Below are 7,540 nucleotides of genomic sequence, written 5' to 3' on the forward strand. Positions count from 1 at the left end.
CCTTTAAAATGCTTGGGGGTCTGTTCCTTTTATCATCTTTAGCTAAGCTGCTTTTATATAGGCGACTTTGAGTCACAGTCAACATTTCAACCACAGATCATATAGCAATCTGCGTATTTTGTTAACCAATTAAGTATTCCAAGTATTTTTTAAGTATCACTACTAAAAGTGTTTCTCTTATGCCTAGATCCATTCCCCTTCTTTTAAGGGCAAAAGAGAACTCTAGATTCGCCTGTCTTAATCTCATTTCTCTGCCTCCCTCCAGGGTGAGTTCTTCCTTGGTAGACCTGTCCTTGTGTTCCTAAGCTTTTGCGATGGGGAATTGGGAAGAAAGGACAGGAAAGCAGAAGCGGAGCAGAAATCTCCTTAGACAAATGGGGACTTTCCCAGGGACTTTGAAGGCAGGAGGTACAGGGCAGCTGCCCTTTGTAGGATGATGGATAGAAGAGTAAAGAAGGAATTTTAAGAATCATTAACGAAGATTATATATGGCTTTGGGGGTATTCAAAAAGACTTTGAGGGCTTCCCTGGTGGTGCAGTGGTTGGGAGCCCGCCTGCCAATGCAGGGGACACGGGTTCGTGCCCCGGTCCGGGAAGGTCTCACATGCCGCGGAGCGGCTAGGCCCGTAAGCCATGGCTGCTGAGCCTGCGCTCCGCAACGGGAGAGGCCACAACAGTGAGAGGCCCGCATACCGCAAAAAAAAAAAAAAAAAAAAAAAGATTTTGAAATTACTGGGCCATATTCATTTGAATATATGAATATACATTATTTGAGAATGAACCATTTGGATCCTAGTTTTATAAACATTAAACCGTACCAGCTGTTTATTATAATTTTTGTGTGGCTAGCACCTTAGAATGCCCTTGCCATGTCCAGGGAATATGAAGTCTTAAGAATCCTGTCTTCCCAAGATGGAGCCCAGAAATAAGCCCAATATCATTTACAGAATACAAGCATGTGACTTGGGCTGCCCTAATAATAATTCAGTTACATAAGATAAGCTCTCGAGATCTGTTTACCACATCATGGCTACAGTTAACAATACTGGATTATACACTTAAAAATGTGTTCAGGGTAGATCTCATATGTTCATAACAATTTTTTTTTAAAAATCCATATAGGAAATTTTTTTTTAAATAAAAAGAAGAAGTGAGCAACTTGAGGAAGGAGGCACCACACAGAATCCGTATGGTGGCAAAAATAGCAGCCAACCAGACAAAACTAAGATACACGCACCCCTATGTTCATAGCAGCACTATTCACGATAGCCAAGACACAGAAACAACCTAAGTGTCCATCGACAGAGGAATGGATAAAGATGTGGTACATATATATGCGATGGAATATTACTCAGCTATAAAAAAGAATGAGATAATGCCATTTGCAGCAACATGGATGGACCTAGAGATTGTCATACCAAATGAAGTCAGACAGAGAAAGACAAATACCATATGATATCACTTATATGTGGAATCTAAAATATAACACAAATGAACTTATCTATGAATCAGAAACAGACTCACAGACATAGAAAACAGACTTGTGGTTGCCATGGGGGAGGGAGGGTGGGGGAGGGATGGATTGGGAGTTTGGGCTTAGCAGGTGCAAACTATTATATATACAATGGATAAACAACAAGGTCCTACTTACAGCCCAGGGAACTATATTCAATATCCTATAATAAACCATAATGGAAAAGAATATGAAAAAGAGCATATATATATATATATATATATATATATATAGGGACTTCTCTGGTGGCACAGTGGTTAAGAATCCGCCTGCCAATGCAGGGGACATGAGTTTGAGCCCCGGTCTGGGAAGATCCACATGCTGCGGAGCCACTAAGCCCATGCACCACAACTACTGAGCCTGCTCTCCAGAGCCCACGAGCCACAACTACTGAGCCCACGTGCCACAACTACTGAAGCCTGCTCACCTAGAGCCCGTGCTCCACAGCAAAGAGAAGCCACTGCAATGAAGAGTAGCCCCTGCTCGCCGCAACTAGAGAAGGCGCACGCACAGCCAGGAAGACCCAATGCCACCAAAATAAATAAATAAATAAACTTATTTTTTAAAAGTTTAGGTAGAAAATATGTGGGATTATTAAATTAAAATTTTAAAAAAGAACATGTATATATAACTGAATCACTCTGCTGTACAGCAGAAATTAACACATTGTAAGTCAATTATTCAATAAATTAAAAAAAAAAAAAGGAGCCAAACTCATGCTGCAGAAACAGCAGTGAGGGGCAGGGGTAACAGCAGTGAAGGCTGTGGTTAAGCTCTGCAGGCCTGTTCTGCAGCCTGTAGTTGGACGTCATCCCCAGCCTCTTAGCTTCGAGCTGGTTCTCCCGTAAATATTTACATAATAAACTCCTTTCCTGTTTAATCAGCCAGCACCAATTTCTGATGCCACACAAAATGTTTTGTGAAAACTCTTTTTGGGGTTACCTATGAGAAGAATGGCTCAGTTTTCCGAAGTTACTCTGCTTTTATATTTAGCCCAGGCATTATTTGCCACATAATGTTACCTGTAGATTTTGATCAGTGGCTTTTAGTTCAAAGTTAGACTGTGTTTCCAAAATATTAATGAAAATGCCATGAGTAAACCGTGGAATAAGTTGTGTTCAAAATTCCAAATGTAATGGCTCTCGTAAAGAGAAGGCCCAATGAGACAAGATGTTTGGCTTTATATTTAGAAGAGAGTAAAGATTCTGATTAGCAGTCCAGGGTCTCTAAGTCATACTCCAGAGGAGTCCTCCTTTAATTTTTACCTGTACGATCGGGATAACAAGACCGGTATTACAGGTATATTGTGAAGGACCTGAGCCCCACATCATTCATACCAAGCAACATTCTCTAAATTTTACAAATATGTAAGAATATAAGCTAGGAGATGCAGGCAAATTTTACTAGGCCAAGGGGCGAAGGAGAGGGGAGGGGTGGTGGATATTAATCTAATCAAAGCTTGCAGAGATCTTCATTGATTATGGGTAAATGATCATTAGTATTCCACCGTGATCTACTTTTATCACAATCAAGATACTGGACACCTTGTTTAACGAAAGGAAATTCTTTTTTTCTATAGCACACTGTTGACAAAGTAAGTCAACTTAGAAGAAAAATATTCCAGTAACTATCTCATCTAAAAGGAGAAGGAAATTATTTAAAGATAGGCTTTGATGGGAAGAACTCTCCCTATTTGGTACTCCTGGGGTAATAAAGATTTTATTCTTGAAAGCCTAAACTAACAAGACTGAAGTAGTTACTGGATACATTTACCATTCTGCATATATGACAAATAAGCAATGTGCCAGAGCAAATCCATGTTCAAAGGAATTGGTGTTTAACCCAAAGGTTTATTGAGCAACTACTCTGTGCCTCCTGACAAAACGATTCACAAGCAAAATCATAAAGAAGGTACAAAGTTGTCATCAATGCCTTCTTTCTTGGCAACTTCTCTGTCTCCTCTGGATACCCAGCTCCCTCTGCTGCCTCCCACTACTCAGGAAGTCCCACTATCACCATCACTGTCCCCAGCTGAAGCACCCATCTCTGGCCTGCCTTTCCAGTTAGGTCTCAACCTCTAGATTTCTCTCCACTCCTTTTCCTAACAAGACTGACCTCTCTGGTGTGTCCTGGAAGAAAGTGCTCTTATCTTTTGGAGGGTTATTAGTTCCAGCTACCATGACAAAATACCATAGACTGGGGCTTCACTGGTGGTGCAGTGGTTGACAGTCCGCCTGCCGATGCAGGGGACACGGGTTCGTGCCCCAGTCTGGGAAGATCCCACATGCCACGGAACAGCTGGGCCCGTGAGCCATGGCCACTAAGCCTGCGCGTCCGGAGCCTGTGCTCCGCAATGGGAGAGGCCACAACAGTGAGAGGCCCGCGTACCGCCAAAAAAAATAATAATAAATACCACAGACTGCGTAACTTAAAATTCATCTTCTCACAGATCTGGAGGCCGGAAGTCCAAGATCAAGGTTCCTGACTTGCAAACAGCTACCTTGCCTTTCTTTGGTGCATGGTATGGGGCAGGGGAGAGAGACAGAGAGAGCAAGCTCTCTGGTGTCACTTTTCATAAGGACACAAATCCTACTGGATCAAGGCCACACCCTTGTGAACTTATTTAACCTTAATTGCTTCCTCAGGGGCTCCATCTCCAAATACCTCCACAGTGGGGTGTTAGGGCTTCAACGTGAATTTGTAGGGAGTGGAGACATACAAATGTTCAGTCCATAACAGACAGGAAACGGTTAACTCAAACACAACACATGATGAAAGGATTTCAACCCTCTGCACAGAATGCACCTTCTGGCAGGGAATAATTGCTTAATAACCATGGGAAAGAATTTCTAACAACACAGGAGGGTAAGTACAGCCTGCACTTACCACATGCTTCCTGTGTCTACCCGGCTCCACTGGGGGCAAAGCACACTCTCATCCGGTTTGCAGTTGTTTTACTATTCCTGCTTTTTCAGCGTGGGTCATGAATATGCAGTAAACCCCTCCACTGGTGACAGGGCATGTGGTCACACACTGCATCCCCAGACCTTCAGGCCACGGGCCATTTCTGGTCCTGAACCATGCCAGGGTTTCAAGTCCGCAAATAAAAAGGACACTCTCTCCCCTGGTCTGGAAGTACACCATACAGCCATGCCTGGATTGTATTCCAAATTTTCTAAATCATTTATGCTTGTGCATACACAGCAAGACACACAAACTTCCATATTCTTGACCTCTAAGTTTTTCCTTCTATATTTACCTACCTTTGGGGGAATTAAATTACATTATATTACCGTGTAGTAGATACAGATGGTATTTAGAAATCTTAAAGGTGGGAGAGGGTACCCGGCTGGTGGCCTCAGCCCAGATCTCTCGGCGCTGCAACCCTGCGCCTCTCCCGCCCTTGTCTCAGTCTCTGCGGCCCCAAGCACGGCGGAGGCAGCAGAGCGGTGGGCCACTGTATCTGGAGCAGAAAAATTATTATGCCTCTGTTCCCTTGGGACTCATTAGAAATTGGACAGTGACATCTTCTGGGATTTAGGCTGCTGTATGCAGACTGGTGCCTAAAATAGAAGTAGATATTAATGGAGAGTCCAGAAGTCCCCGACTATCCTGCCCTTGCCCGTGGCTGAGGTGAGCTCCTGGGAAAGGCAGAGGCAGAGAAGCCCCACTGTTCCAGCGCTCAGTGCTCGCCGATGCGCCGGACTGTGTCAGGCTACCAGATTCTCCACGTGGACTCTATCTGGCTGACTTCACGACTGGTGAGGAACTCCCGAAGTTAGCCCAGAAGTGCACCGGAGGTAAAGAGAGTAAGGGAGAAGCCAGTCTTCCTTGCGCTTGGAACAGCTGGATGCAGGACTTGCGTATTCCTCTCGTTTGTATAAAACCAGAGTAGGTACTACCTGCAGTAGGAGATTCCAGCTGTCAATGGCAGGAGGCGAAGGCAGATGCCCAGCCCAGGAGACAAGTGCACTAAATCTTTACCTTATGAACCTTAAAAAGGCCCTCCATGGGCCTCTGCCTCTTTGTCTTCTTAAAGGTAAGAGGGCTCACTCCAAATCTCTGGACTATCTCAATCTAGATAAAATGAACATCAAGGAGCCACTGACAAAGAAGCGCTACAGTACCAGCTTCAACACTTAACCCTCAGAGGGGACCGTGTGTTTGCTTGGAATAATACGTGAGTGACTTACAGAGAGTGTAAACCAGTTTAGGTCAGACTACGCTTGGCTTGAAAATTCCACTGCTGTACTCTGTACAGGACTGTTTACATTATAGATGGTTAAATCAACTAAGTGTTCCTGGAACATAAAAATTGGATCAAATTTTGAATACAGGAATGAAATCACAGGTACTTGAGGCAAAATCATTCTAGAGCACGCAACTGCAAGGAAAACAGAATGTTGACCATTCGTTTGCATAGCTTTTTAGCTAGGAAAAAAAGGCTTTGGTACAGTAATATCATCTTTAAAATTCTGCTACTCAAATTGGGAATCTTATCTGCTTGGTTGTTTCTGACTTGGTATGATTCATTAGAAATTTATATCTTAAGTACTCAAGTACTTCTTTAATCTCTGTATTTTACTATAAAATATATGTAGTTATTTATGAAATTTAGAACTTGAACATTGCTAAATCCGACTTTTTATTTTTAAATATTGAGTTTAAATATTTTATAACTGGTTTTGCACTGAAAAAATTAACATTTCAAACTGACAAGACAACAATCTTTCTTCACTTGCCTCAGTATTATTGAGCAATGAATTTTTTGTTTCTGCATGAAAAGTTATTGATCTCTGTAAATTATTTCTTTATAGCATTATTAAAATGTGTCTTCATAAAATTAAATTGGGGATACAAAATATTTATTTTACAACGGGTGGGGGGAAACTTTACCGGAAAATTTCCAACATGAAGTTTTCATAAGTTGAAAAAGTTTCCTTAGTGCTTATTTTCTAATTTAAAATTCATCTGGAACTTTAAAATGGAAAGGATTCTTTAAATTGTGGATTATAGGCATAACACTGTTTGCATCTGAATGTTCTGTAAGTGAATGGAACTCTAATAGAGGAATTCATGATTTCTACTCTCAAATGCTCAAACTAAGTATGAAGTGATACCATTCAGCATGGCATCGGGTCGTTTCAGTTTTACTTCTGTGCAGCACGGGCACTCACTGAAATTCCAGTTTCTAGGATTAGTGCAGGAGCCTAAAGTGCCTCTACAGTTTTAATGAGTTAATCCTGGATTACTTAACAATTTATGTCAATTGCACTGGTTTAATTTGTTGCTAAAGGAAAAATACCCTGGCTTTAGTAACAATTGCAGCTCAACTATTCCTGAATATATTTTGGGGAAAAAAAAGTATGTAATTTACCTTTTGTAAAAGTTTCTATTTTTTTCCTTTTTTGACTCTTGAAGGTGCAATTTATTACTGAATAGGCATTTCTGGCAGCATAGACCTCCTTTTCTTCTTTTATAAATTTATTTATTTTTGGCTGTGTTGGGTCTTAGTTGCTGCGCGTGGGCTTTCTCCAGTTGCCGCAAGCGAGGGCTCCTCTTCGTTGCGGTGTGCAGGCTTCTCTTGTTGCGGAGTACTGGCTCTAGGCACGCAGGCTTTAGTAGTTGTGGCACACTGGCTCAGTATTTGTGGCTCATGGGCTCTAGAGTGCAGGCTCAGCAGTTGTGGTGCACCGGCTTAGCTGCTCCGCGGCCTGTGGTATCTTCCCGGACCAGGGCTCAAACCCGTGTCCCCTGCATTGGCAGAGGGGTTCTTAACCACTGTGCCACCAGGGAAGCCCAGCATAGACTTCCTTGTTTTAAATTTTATTTTGGGGGCTGTGAATCTCTAAGGTTGCTAAGATTTCTTAGCAATCTTGCTTATAAAATAAGAACACCTTTTAATTAAATGAGTGGGTCATTCCTGGTGCAGTTGTGACTTTTCTTTGGCAAGAATGAATGTCAAATTCTAGAGCAGAATAACTATTAGAAAACCCTAGGAACTCTTAATCAACGTTTATTATACTT

The 7,540-nt window shown here is 42.1% G+C and overlaps 1 pseudogene; it reads left to right on the top strand.

Moving 5' to 3' along the window:
- Nucleotides 1-4,822: 4,822 nt before the first annotated feature.
- On the top strand, nt 4,823-6,099 carry LOC111185628 (macrophage immunometabolism regulator-like; annotated as a pseudogene).
- Nucleotides 6,100-7,540: the final 1,441 nt, after the last annotated feature.

The sequence above is a fragment of the Delphinapterus leucas genome, chromosome 17 (genome assembly GCF_059928025.1).
Source record: "Delphinapterus leucas isolate spDelLeu-1000000601 "Yukka" chromosome 17, BTC_Dleu_Yukka2, whole genome shotgun sequence".
NCBI lineage: Eukaryota > Metazoa > Chordata > Mammalia > Artiodactyla > Monodontidae > Delphinapterus > Delphinapterus leucas.